The following is a 13,621-nucleotide window of genomic DNA, read 5'->3' as shown; positions in this document are numbered from 1 at the left end:
TGTTAATGCAATATAAAAAATGGCAATGTATTTCTGTATTTACAGTTACATTTTCCCATACATATGTGCAAAATTTTGTGCAAAAAAAAAAGTATATATAATTAACATTAGCCATTTCCTATAGTTTTAATATTCAAATTAAAAACAAAATTATAATTTAAATATCATTTCTCCTGAATGCATTAAGACTTATGGGTAGGACACTATTCATTGTGACACCGCAAGATAATTGTAGCAACATGCAATGGGAATTTCAAAAAACGCATTTTGAGTCAAAGGTGTAGCAAAAATTTAAATGTCTTTTATTTTTCTTAAATGCATTGACACGTTCACTTAAGACGTTTCAATTGCATTTTCATTAAATACCACACAATAATATAGTTTAAGTCAATGTGGATTTGAAAATGCATTTCGAGCTGATCACGCCCCCAACCTGTCAATCCTTACATCAATGCATTACATTACATCATTACAATACAATCAAGGTTCAGTAACAGGACGCACAATAGGTCAATATTCACAACTGACCAAATGCTTTTCATCTGCCTCAACATCTCACTGTTTTACACTCCGATTGATGCACATTAGCAAAAAGACATGTTAAATTGACATGTTAAACATCTAATTAATTTGGGTAATACATTTTAATTTTGCAACTTATAAAGCATTAAAATATGTTTTTAATTTACATATTAAAACTAGTGTAGGAAATGTCAAATGTAAATTATATAATTGAATTTTCATTGTCATTTTGCACTAAAGTTTGCACATATATATGGGAAAACATAAATGTAAAAAAAAATGCATTTAATTGCCATTTTGCTAATTACATTTCAAAATGAATTTTGGTACCCATATGCTTCCATATATGGGAGGGTCAGAGAGCTGTCAGAATTCATCAAAAATATCTATGTTCCGAAGATGAACGAAGGTCTTACAGGTTTGGAACGACAAAAGGGTGTGTAATTAATGACATTTTGTATGTCATTAATTATGTCATTTGTATGTCATTAATTAATGTAATTTTGCGTGAACTATCACTTCAAACTATACTATTTGCTTGTTGTTGTTTATCTCATTCATGGAAAACCTGAAATTATCAGGAACATTTTAACATAGTGGCTCACAGGCTTGATAAAGAACAACACAGTGAAACAAATTTTTTTATAAGTTTTGTTATGCTTCTTTACTAAGTTTGACATGCTGAATACGAAAATCACTTTTTGTGGTACATTACTAATTGTTTCAATTAATGATACATTACTATTTGTGTATAATTAACAGTGCTCATGAAAACATAAAAATTCTAACAAATTATACAAGGTAATATGTTAATACTCATCATGCATAAGAATTGCATGGTACATGAATAATATTAAGCTAACATCAAATTAACATAAGAGTTAACAAAAGTGAGTCCCCAAAACTTCAAAAGTGTATGTTGGATGAAATTGTCTCACGATGTTCTGAAATGTTCCAGAAAGCACAAGAATATTACAGAATGTTACAGAAACTTCTAGAATGTTCCATTCTTGCAAAAGCAATATATATATATGTATATATATATATATATATATATATATATATATATATATATATATATATATATATATATATATATATATATATATATATATATATATATATATATATATATGTGTGTGTATATATATGTGTGTGTATATATATATATATGTATATATATGTATATATATGTATATATATATATATATATATGTATATATATGTATATGTATATATATATATGTATATATATATATGTGTGTGTATATATATATATATATATATATATATATATATATATATATATTAAATACAAAACTTAATGTTTACTAAAATCTTGAAATTTATGTTGTTGACATCATGTTATTGAAAATGATGTTATTGAACTAGTTTACAATTTGCTTATAAATAGTAAGGTAGTTGTTAGGTATTGGGTAAGATTAGGGATGTAGAATAATGTCAAGTGGAATAAGGCAATAATATGTTCTCAATTAGCACTAATACATGACTAATATCCTAGTAATATGCATGCTAATAAGCAACTAATAGGTGTTACCTATTCTAAAGTGTTAGCAAATTATTAATTGGTGCATGAATTTGCATGATTTTACTAAAACTTCTATGATTACAAGAGACAGGGAGCATCACAGAAAGTCTTTAGATTTTCAAGACTTTTCATGTTAGGCTGAGTTTAGAAGATCATTCCACCAACTGAGCAACAGTTAATATGAAAGCTCTTGAAAGTGATTGTGTGTTGGTAATATAAGACTGATTGCCTAGCTGTTTAGAGACAAAGGGGTATCGAATTTGTATTTTACCTCGTCTTTGAGTTTCTAAATGTTTGTAATATCTTGCATCCCTCACATTTCATTAGCATAAATGATAAAAATGCTTTGCTTGCTAGAGCAGCACAACCAGAACTGCTTGTAAACGGGGAAATATTGTTTCCCAGAGGGTTAGATATATGTGAAAATAGCTACTATTCCTTTTTTAAGACAGTCTGTAATAAGGCTTGTAGCTACACCAGGAAAAAAATGACTAAACGTGGGTAATGATATGAAAAGAGAAGTTATGGGCTGTTTGTTCAAACTTGATTTGTTGTACCTGTTGAATGATGGTGAAACAAGTGCACTGCTGTGTTCTGTGGCTGTGAGTAATGAACTTGCATCGTAGTCATGAAGCTGTGCCTTCCACACCTCGGGCAAACTACTTAATTATAAAGACAGAAAAGTTTTTTACCCCTATTGAAGGGAAGTAAATGAAATATCATCAGCAGAAAGGAAATTCTGCTTTAAAAAAAAAACTAATACAGAAATATGCTTTTGCAGCATGCTTTATTATTTTGCCATCCAATGCTGAATAATTTATACGAGGAAAAACTAGCATTGAGGTTGACGTCAAGTTCTTTGTCAATGTCTTGTATTTCCAATGCTTTCAGAAAACCTTCATTTATTTTGTTTGTTGGATTCTTCAGTACAAGAGACCACACAAAACTGATGCGAACTCCACTTTATTTGCTTGCAAAGGGAAAACAAACTTGAGCTTCTTTCTCATGCTGAACAACATTCATCTGATCTCTTGGGAGAGGGCCCACCAGCTTTGTCTCATTATGACTGTAAATTTGTTCTAGAGACGGAGCATCCGACATTCCGATGAAAGACTTGGAATGACTGTAAAGTGTTTTTCAACCTCTTTGCAATTGAAAAAAGAAATTCAGGCCTAATCGCTTTCCCAAAGAATGCCAAGAGTGATTTCATCATGTAAGCTCAAGTGTGTTTGCTTCACATCCTTATCAAGAAAGAACATTTTAACAAACTGTTTTAAGGTGAAACTAATATTAATATTTTAATAGTATTAAAATATTTTAAGGTGAAAGTAATATTAATCAACTACATGTACTTACAATATGGTTAGGGTTTGTCTTAGGGTTACTTGCATGCATAATAATAGTATTTATAATAATAAGTGCATGTAACAAGGACATCTTAAAATAAAGTGTTACCTCATCCTTTATAATACTATCACTATATAGCTACATAAAAGTAAAGTATTTTATAAAATCATTTTGTTTTTTCCAATTGTGCTGCATCTGCCAGGATCCTTTCTCATTTTGTGAATGTTTTTTTTTTTTTTTTGCTATATTTATTCTTTCATACTGCGATGTACCTGAAGTCGTATAGCAGTTGCGCATTGATTTACTCTTTAAAGTTTCTCGTCCCTCATTGTCAGCATTCCTGTGATTTTTTTTTTTTTTTTTTTCATCAGTAAATGATGAAAAGTTGTACTTTCACAAAACGTCTTCTGAAAGTGTCTCTCGGCGTTCTTAAGAGACGCCATCTGTAGTATTGTGGTCTTGTTGCATCATTGTTAACTTTAGAAATTCATCTGCTGACGTCTTCAAAGCTCCAGGTTTTCACGCTCGATTTTGCTTGTTGTGGTGATGCGGCACACTGTTGTTGGCTTCAGATGTGAATGGATGGTCCCATTATAAGAAGGTGGTCTACTTCAAAGAGCCGAGACCCAGCGTTAATGGATTCTGATTAGTACGTAAGGGTGGCCCTTGAATACTCAAACACCTGCCCAGGGTTTCTGAGAATGGCTTTACTCCAGATCCTGTTAAAAAGACATTATGAATCATTTCAGTCTAATTAGCGTCTCGAGAACTTAATTACAAGCCACACTGGACGCCTTGCCAATATTGCTTTTTCCTAATTTATTCCGTCTCGGCTTATAAAATGTCAGCTAAGGCTGTGTTTTTCCCACACAGAGTTCACAGACATATTTCCTCCTCTATGGCAACTCCAAGCGGCGTGTAGAGCTGATCCTCTGAGATTTGGCCACATTTCCCCCGGAAAACTTCTTATGGGGGATTTGAAGGGTGTTAATCCGTGGATTTGGTCGGCTGTGCGCGCACACACACACTCTCTGAGACAACAGTTTGCATTATTTGTTCCAGTTTCTCACCCGAACAGTGTCGGATACAGGCACTGGTCCGTGAGCCGAGCCGATCGCTTGATCTTCACTTGAGCTTCTGTGAGGACATCTAAGACTTTCCTTTACCCTCCATCAAGCTGTTCGATCCACTTTTCCTGCTAATAGGCAGAGAGACGTCTGCTGTCATGCGGTGTCACAGTGATGGGGTATGACTGCTGCGCTCTCTCTCTCTCTCGTTCTGTGCCTGAGCCACTAACAGATCAATGAGACCACAGCGAGATCCAGGAAGGTGGGAAGAGCTTTGAGATGATGTGTGGACATGTGGTCAAGAACCGGCGGAAATCTAGAGTTTAATCTGGTTTTTAGTTGACACACATTGATTTACACCACCCTGAGCATTGGAAAATAGTCTAATACACACATTTGTAATGATATAACTCATTTTATTTGGTTTTATGTATACAGCAACCTTGTACAAGTTTGTGGTAATGTGATCTTTGAATAAAATATTTACAGTATGTAGCATTTTCTCCATTTTTTTATTTTTATTGAATGACTTCAAAAATGTGAAGTTGTTTAATCAAATGTTTTCCTTATACCTTTTGGTAATACTTTAGTATAGGGACCAGTTATTTAACCAGTATTAACTAGTTACTTATTAGCATGTGTATAATTAACTTATTGGCTGTTTATTAGTACTTATAAGCACACATTCTGAATGACCATATTCTACATCCTTAATCAATAACTAAACTTAACAACTACCTTAACTAACTATTAATAAGCAACAAATTAGGAGTTAATTAATGCAGTATAGTTAATGGTGAGAACTGGATCTTAAAATAAAGTGTGATCCACCTTTTTCTCCTCTTAACTATTTCATGCTTTAATGAGACCTGTAATCCTTCCCATTTCAGTTATACCTTCAAATATATATATATATATATATATATATATATATATATATATATATATATATATATATATATATATATATATATATATATATATATTAATTTAAACCCTATAAAAAGAATCTGAAAATTTATTTAATTCCGAAAATAAAAAATCGGCATGTATTTAAGTAATTGTCTGTATAAATGACATTTAAATGTATTTTTTTGTAAATGAATTTGATTAAATTCAAGCTGATTTCATAACATATCAAAAGTTTGGATCAGAAAGTTTTTTTTTTTTTGGAGAAGAAGAAATTAACAATTTTATTCACCATGGATGCATTGATCAAAAGCGATTGTAAAGGCATTTATAATGCTACAAAAGATTTCTATTTTTAAATTAATGGTGTTCTTTTGAACTTTCTATTCATCAAAAAATTCTGAAAAGAAAATGATCACAGTTTCCATTGAAATATTAGGTATCAACAGTTTTCTACGGTTTTCTTCTGAGCACTAAATCAGCATATTAAATGATTTCTGAAGAATCATTTTATATTATATCTTCTTATATATTCTAGAAGAAATGGTTATTTTAAATTGTAGTGTATTTTTGCTTTACTATAAATGGCTAGGTGAGCAAAAGAGAGTTATTTAAAAAAAAAAAAAGACAAATCTTCCCGGAAAAATGACATAGACTCTATTATCCATAAGCGACACATTATTTTCTTGCTCAGTGGTGGTAGGTTGCTCTCCAGCTCTTGGTTAAGGGCCAGCGTGACTGGTGTCTTGTGTCTATTTCAGGTGGCCCTGCATGCGTGTGGAGTGGTGACAGACACGGTGTTGGATCGCTGCCTCCAGGCACTGGCGGGGATTGTGATTAGTCCTCGCTGCTATGGGTTCATTCAAAACACACTCAAGTTCAACTTTCCCAAGAGGTCAAAACTGCGTTTCAGATTTTTCTTTTCATTTGTTCGCCTAATTCCACAGTACACAGTGACAGTATAGATCTATAATAATCCACAGAATTAAATGCTAAGCTCTGCATACTCAGAAAAAAGTACTGACAAGAATGAATAAAAACACGATCAAAAATAGTTAACCATAATAAACATTCATTATTGGGTCTGTTTCTGTCTTATACTTCACATCATCGTTCTCAGAGTTGAATGTCCTGTATCAACAATCACAGCTGAGCCTCGTTTAATGTTGGCAAGTACATGTAAAAATGAGGTAAAACGGAGAGTGGGTGTTTTAAAGTTTCCTAACAGTAAGAATCACTTTCCAACAGTCATCAGTTTTCCCCCAATCACAACCTATCTCTCTCCAAATCTGGTGTTAACTTTCATTTTATCTCAGCCAGGAATTTCGCCGCAGGGCTTGAGCATCAGGGTGGCAAGAGCAGTCGGAAATTATTTTTCCATGACCATGAATTTTATTTTTGCCATGACAGTGATTTGTCATTTGTGGCATTCGACAGTAGACCAGAAAGGGCGACCTGATGACAGACAGTTAATGTAGCAAACAATACCTACCACACACATAATCTCCAAGAGCTTCAGAGCTCTTCTTTATCATGCAAGAGACATCCGGCTGTGTTTACACACGGCTTATTTCCGCAACCGAACCGCTACATGTGTTTTTGTCTGTAGAGAATGTTTTCAGCATCTCCTTTGATCCGGATAGATTGTCCTCTCCTTAAACTTGTTCTTTCTTTAACGTCATGTCATTTTTCATTCGCGCCTCAGTGTGTTTGTGCGAGTTCATTAAGTCAGTGCGAGGTTCACACAGACTTTGAGCTGTAAGGTAAGTGTTTCATCCCTCGCTTTCACTCTTTTCATTATCACCTACATGTGTGCGACGTCACACTGCCTGGTCCTGAGTGCGAGACTCTTCTGGGAAAACTCCAGAGGAGAGCCTCATAATATGCCTCATGTATGTGAAGAGCAGCGTTTAGTCATGTGCAGCTCATGACTGACTAGAGCTACTGACACTATAATTGGAATGAGTCTTGTTAGCCTGATAGAAGCAGATATTTATGCCTTGTTTTTCCAACTTCGACTGCTTTTGAGAACTGGTATAGAAAATAAAGGACTTAATGCTAATACGCTATATGTCAATTGTTAATGTAGGATTATTTATATACTTTTATAGTGTTTAATAAATATGTTGAATCATTTTTTGAAACATTTATTTCAGTTAATTGCCAGGGAAGCATTAATCTTTTTTTTTTTTTTTTTTACTTTTTAAAATATGCCTGTATTCATATGAAATATCCTTTTTATGTAGTGTGAAAAGGGGTAAGGGAATCCAAAACTTAAAAAAAAAAAAAAAAAATCAGAACCACTTTGTTTTCAAGATGCTCTTTTTATAGTTACTGACCATGGATGGAAAGTTTGTAAAAAGTTATTTGTTTCTTTTTTGCGTGTGTGTTATAGAAATTAGGGAATAGTGAATCTGCAGTCTGCATGACATTTTAGATGAAAAATTACTATAGTATGTTAAATGCTATAAATAAAATATGGGTAACACTTTAGAATAAGGTTCCATTAGTTAATGTTAGTTAATGTATTAATTAACATGAACTAAGCAAGAACAATCCTTCTACAGCATTTATAAGTCTTAGTTCATGTTAATTTCAACATTTACTAATGCATTATTTAAATCAAAAGTTGTGCTTGTTAACATTAGTTAATGCACTGTGAATTACCATGAACTAACAATGAATAACTGTATTTTCATTAACTAACATTAACGAAGATGAATAAATACAGTAATAAATGTATTATTCATTGTTTGTTCATGTTAATTAATACATTAACTAACATTAACTAATGGAACCTTATTCTAAAGTGTTACCAAAATATGTGTAATGCTATAAATAAAATGCTGAGACAATAAACTGACAAAAAGCAGTTGTAAAGTGGCATGAGCATTTGATCAGATTGTAAGTCATATTAATCAAATCAAATATACAAAAAAAATTAAATAATTGATTATGTATGTTCAATACTTTGATTCACTGTTCTAATATCCTTTTATTAATATTTTTTTCTGTTTTGTTTTGCTTTGCTTGGTTTTGTTTTGCTTTGTTGTGTTTTGTTTTGCTTTGTTGTGTTTTGTTTTGCTTTGCTTTGTTTGGTTTTGTTTTGCTTTGTTGTATTTTGCTTTGTTTTGATTTGCTTTGTTTTTTTGTTTTTTTTGTTGTGTTTTGCTTTGCTTTGCTTTGCTTGGTTTTGTTTTGCTTTGTTGTGTTTTTGTTTTGCTTTGTTGTGTTTTGTTTTGCTTTGCTTTGTTTGGTTTTGTTTTGCTTTGTTGTATTTTGCTTTGCTTTGTTTTGTTTTTTTGCTTTGTTGTGTTTTGCTTTGCTTTGCTTTGTTTGGTTTTGTTTTGCTTTGTTGTGTTTTGTTTGGTTTTGCTTTGCTTTGTTGTGTTGTTTGGTTTTGCTTTGCTTTGGTTTTGTTTGGTTTTGCTTTGTTTTGCTTTGTTGTGTTTTGTTTTGTTTTGTTTTGTTTTGCTTTGCTTTGTTGTGTTTTGTTTTGTTTTGCTTTGCTTTGCTTTGCTTTGCTTTGTTTTGTTTTGCTTTGCTTTGCTTTGCTGTGTTGCGTCTGTTGTGCTTTGCTTTGCTTTGAAAGCCATATAGATTTAAAATATTGACCAGTGTTTATTAGTGTAAAAATTAGGTAACACTTTAGTTTAGCCAACACACATTCACTATTAAGATTTTCCCTCAATAAACTGATTTAAACAGCTAAATAAACTAATTTGCTGCTTCATCATAGTAAATAAGGTAATTGTTGTAATAGATATGTTTAGGTATTAGCTAGGTTCTGGGATCTAAAATAGGATCATGCACAATATATGCTTTATAAGTACACAAAATCAGCCAATATGTTAGTAATTTGCATGCTAATAAGCAGCTGGTTAAAAGATAATTGAATAGTGTTGACTAATCTAAATTGTTACCAAAAATTATATTTTCAACACAGATTCCGAGGAGCAGAAAACATCTGTTAAGCTGTTTTCCCTTCTCTTCATTGTTGTTTTTCTCGAGCTCTGCTGAAATAGGGTTTTCCTGGGAATAGTGTGCCCATGTACTGTAGTTGCATGTTGTATTTTTCCCAGTCTTATCTCCAGGCGCTGACAGAACAGTGAGGCAGAAGTGTGAGTATAATGGATGAGGTTAATCAGTCGTATCTCACAGTCATCCGTGTTCACTTGACTCCTCTCTCAAACTGCGCTCATGGCCCCTGCAGAGATATCACCTACATAGGGCCCTAAAAGAGACAGGCAGTTCCCTGAGTGTAGATCTACAGCAAACAGACATTTAATTAGTATTGTTTGCCAAAACAAACCTCACTTTTGCTTTAGCCATTGGAGTTTGAACAAAACGAATTTTGAATTAAACTGTTTTGAGGATACTGTAGGTGTGATACATAGCAAACCTGGCAACCGCCCTTAACACCCTACCAACTTTGGCACGGGAAAATATCACTCAAAATTGGATCTACACACAGTTTAGATACAAATACTTTTCTTTCTGGTTTGTTCAATTTGACTAGGTTATACATTGCATTGTGATTTAAAGTCATAGTGCACTAAATGCATTGATAAAATGATTTCAGTGTATTGAAATTCCGCCCAGAAAAAAATAAAATAAACTCTTTTAATTGTTCGGATTTTATTTGAGTTTGATGTGTTCAAAAATAAAATTGATTGATAAAGATTTTATGTGCTTCTTTCCAAGCTAGCATAATCGACGCAATGTTTTCCTATTGGTGCGAATACTAAAAATGCTCTAGAAACACTTATCTAAAGCCTGTTTTTGAGACGTTATGCTGAATTATAGCATTGATCGCAGCTATTAGCCTAGAGGATTAGACTTGATAGGAGGAATCAATCTGCCAGAGCTGTTATGTTGCTTTCCATCAGCACTTGTTTGACTCAGTTAATGCAGAATAATGGTGGCTTGAAGCCATCGTTGGTCATCAACAGCAGAGGAAGTCGTTTTGCAAACTTCCTTGCAAAAAACGCAATAAGAGTATATTGATTAATATAAAATCAACTGGGTTTGCCTTTAATGGCTGGTTGTAAGAGTTGATAAATGGCTTGTTCCCTCACCACAACCCTAACGATCTGATGCATCGATGTTTCTCTGCATTTTACGCTAGCTCGGCCGCACGCATGCTGTTTTTAGATATTTTTGTGCACGTACATTCAGATGCAAGTGTGTTTATTGATGTGTCTGCGTGTTTTCGGTATGTTATATGGTTTCCACAGGAGTATACGATCCTGTGCAGGTTCACAGACCAGACGGCTTTCAGTTTACTCTGCAGAACGACAATTAATTGGTAAGATGTTAAGCTTTAGTGCAGTCAAAAAAAAAAAAAAAAGTCATACAGCACCTTTAAAATGAAAATTTACAATTTATACAAATAAAAAAAAATAGCAATATTAATAAAAAAAATTAATAAAATACTAAAAAAACACTGCTTGGTATTGATTTTGCTGCAACAAATATATATTATTATATAATGGTTCAGTGTACACTTTTGAAAATAAATGGCATCAGGGTTTATTGTTTGCATTTCCATTTGGACAGTCAAAAACCTTTGTAAATGTTTCTCTGGACCAAAAGCACTTGATAGGTTACCAATAAACTCTTATGAAGCATTTTAGTTTAGTATAAATGGTAAATCTCTAACAATGTATCGGATGCATCTTCCCTCTCTCTCCGTCAAATTTCTCAGCACACATTCAGCTTCTCAGTCTCATCGCACTCTCACAGAAATCTGACGCCACTGTCATCTCTCTTTCCACTGCCCATCTTTTACAGTTGGTGAGATGACAGCTTTTCAGCCTCTTCACAAAACACATGCTAACCAGCACCGATTCCTCTGCCATGTCAGTCAAAGCCAAGACTTTCCAAAAGCTTTCAAAGGCAGATATCTTTGCGTTGAGATGAGCTGTTAATTACAGTTTGATACGATGGTAAAGTTTGTTTTAAAGTCGTTAGTGCGTTTTCAAAAGGCACTGCTTAAAGTTTCACTGTTTTATCCCTGAGATAACAGTCTCTTTAAAGAAATGTCTTTTATTAAAGTCATTTGAAATTCCACTTTTGATTTTTTTTTTAATTAATTTATTAAATGTGAAAGATCTTTCTTTTCATCAAATAATCCAGATTTTTTTTTATCATGGTTTCTAGAAAAATTAGAAGCACAACTGTTTTTAACATTGATAATTTTGAAGGATCATGTGACATCGAATAAACTTTTTAAATAAATATATAAAATAGAAATCAATGTTATTTTTAATTGTAAAAATAACTCCTATTTTTACTGCATTTTTTTTTACCAAATAAAGGCAGCCTTGGTAAACATTTGAAATCCTTTAAAAAAAATATTACCGGTCAGAATTTAGCAAACTCATGCAACCCCTTTTGCATTATATATATATAACTTTAAGGACAGTTGGGACAACTTTTACAGCTCATTTAACACACATTTGTCCTAATTGCTAAATACAGTATAAGCAATTTATGAAAAATGTGAGCTACACAGTTATGCTTTAGAACTCTTTAGAGTGTATTGCCCTATAGACTCTCATTGTGTTTTTTTTTTTTTTGTTTTTTTGCGGATTGAAGGTTAAAATGTCTGTAGTAAAACCAGAGCATTAATTTAAGTGTGAGGTTTATTTAATTGACTGATAATAGATCTCAGAAAAAATAGTTAAGACGCATTTAGATTTCAGTAAAATTGGGCTTTTTCTTGACCATAATTAACCTGAATAATGTCCTCAGCGTAGATTTCCTTCCGGTGCTCAATAAAGATAATTTTTCATAATTAGTCTCATTTCCAAACCTTTTCTCCCTTAATCACCAGGGAAGCGCTGTATGGGACTGGTGGACTTGGAACGTAGCTGGGCTGCAGAGACTCATGGGTATTCTGATGACCATGGTCCCCAGGGGTTGCTCGCCAATGAAGAATATGCTGGTGGGGATATGGACAAGATAACACTGACTCACGAGAAATACCCACATCATGTCAGGACTACAAATACCTCCTTGTTTTTCATGCACGTTACTACTCGAGTGTTTACCTTGGACAGTTTATATTTGTATGCATTTCATTTAAAGGGATAGTTCACCCAAAAATTAGAATTTGACATCATTCTGACCTCATTTATTTATTATTTTTTCTTTTTCTGTGAGAAGATTTTAGTCACTGTTTTCAGTACAGCAAAAGAGTATGTTGATTTGAACTGACAAAAGAATGCATCCTACAGAATTGATGCTTTTTTGTGCCTTTGGGAATTTAACCATTTAAATCACCATGCACTTTTCTTTTTAATGCAGAGCACAATCCTTGAGATCGTTCATCTTTTATGTTTGACAGAAGAAAGTAAGTAATACCGATATTGAATGACATGATTGGTTGAACTTTTTAATTGTTTTCCTCAAATTGCTTTCCAAAAGCATGGATTGCTGTGAATTATGGTTTGATCTAATTGTGCAATCAGTATATTTAGTTTTTCTTTTATTTCAGAATGCTTTTATTTTGGGAAGTCGTGGCCTAATGGTTAGAGAGTCGGACTCCCAATCGAAGGGTTGTGAGTTCTAGTCTCGGGCCGGCAGGAATTGTGGGTGGGGGGAGTGCATGTACAGTTCTCTCTCCATCTTCAATACCACGATTGAGGTGTCCTTGAGCAAGGCACTGAACCCCAACTGCTCCCCGGGCGCCGCAGCATAAATGGCTGCCCACTGCTGTGTGTGTGTGTGTGTGTGTGTGTGTGTGTGTACACACACACTTTGGATGGGTTAAATGCAGAGCACAAATTCTGAGTATGGGTCACCATACTTGGCTGAATGTCATGTCATGTCACTTTTAATCTTGACTTCATCTAAACATTTAACAAATAAAAAGTGTTTTTTTTTTTTATTTCAGCAGTGTCTTACAGATCATTAGCTACCTTCCTGCTTGATTCGCACGCCCATGGGTTTGTTTGTAAAAAAAAAAAAGAGAGAGAGAGAGAGACAAAAAGCAGCACGCCTCTCAATAAATTAAACATGATTTCAAATGCCATTTGCAAATCAGACACATTGAACTGTGTAAAACCACCTTGCACCCTCTCCTCCGCCATTATCGCGTATTATGCACAAAACAAAAGAGTCTCAAAAGCCCACTTTTCCAAAGTTATTACAAATGTAAAATTATTCATTGTAATTTGCTCTTCTCCCTCACAAGAAAGCAGAGATGTAGCTCTTGAGCTAT

The 13,621-nt window shown here is 33.4% G+C and overlaps 1 protein-coding gene across 1 annotated transcript in view; it reads left to right on the top strand.

Annotated features, from left to right (window-relative positions):
* The window catches only part of gstcd (glutathione S-transferase, C-terminal domain containing), a 46,700-nt gene extending 33,412 nt beyond the window's left edge, over window positions 1–13,288 (top strand). The window contains 2 exon segments of the mRNA XM_052544806.1: window positions 6,156–6,289; window positions 12,233–13,288. The gene's annotated coding sequence lies outside the window, so the exon portion shown is untranslated.
* The last annotated feature ends 333 nt before the right edge of the window (window positions 13,289–13,621 follow it).

This window comes from Carassius gibelio, chromosome B1 (assembly GCF_023724105.1).
Source record: "Carassius gibelio isolate Cgi1373 ecotype wild population from Czech Republic chromosome B1, carGib1.2-hapl.c, whole genome shotgun sequence".
NCBI lineage: Eukaryota > Metazoa > Chordata > Actinopteri > Cypriniformes > Cyprinidae > Carassius > Carassius gibelio.
The sequence above is the reverse complement of the archived record's forward strand: the minus strand, read 5'-3'. Positions and strand labels throughout refer to the sequence as shown.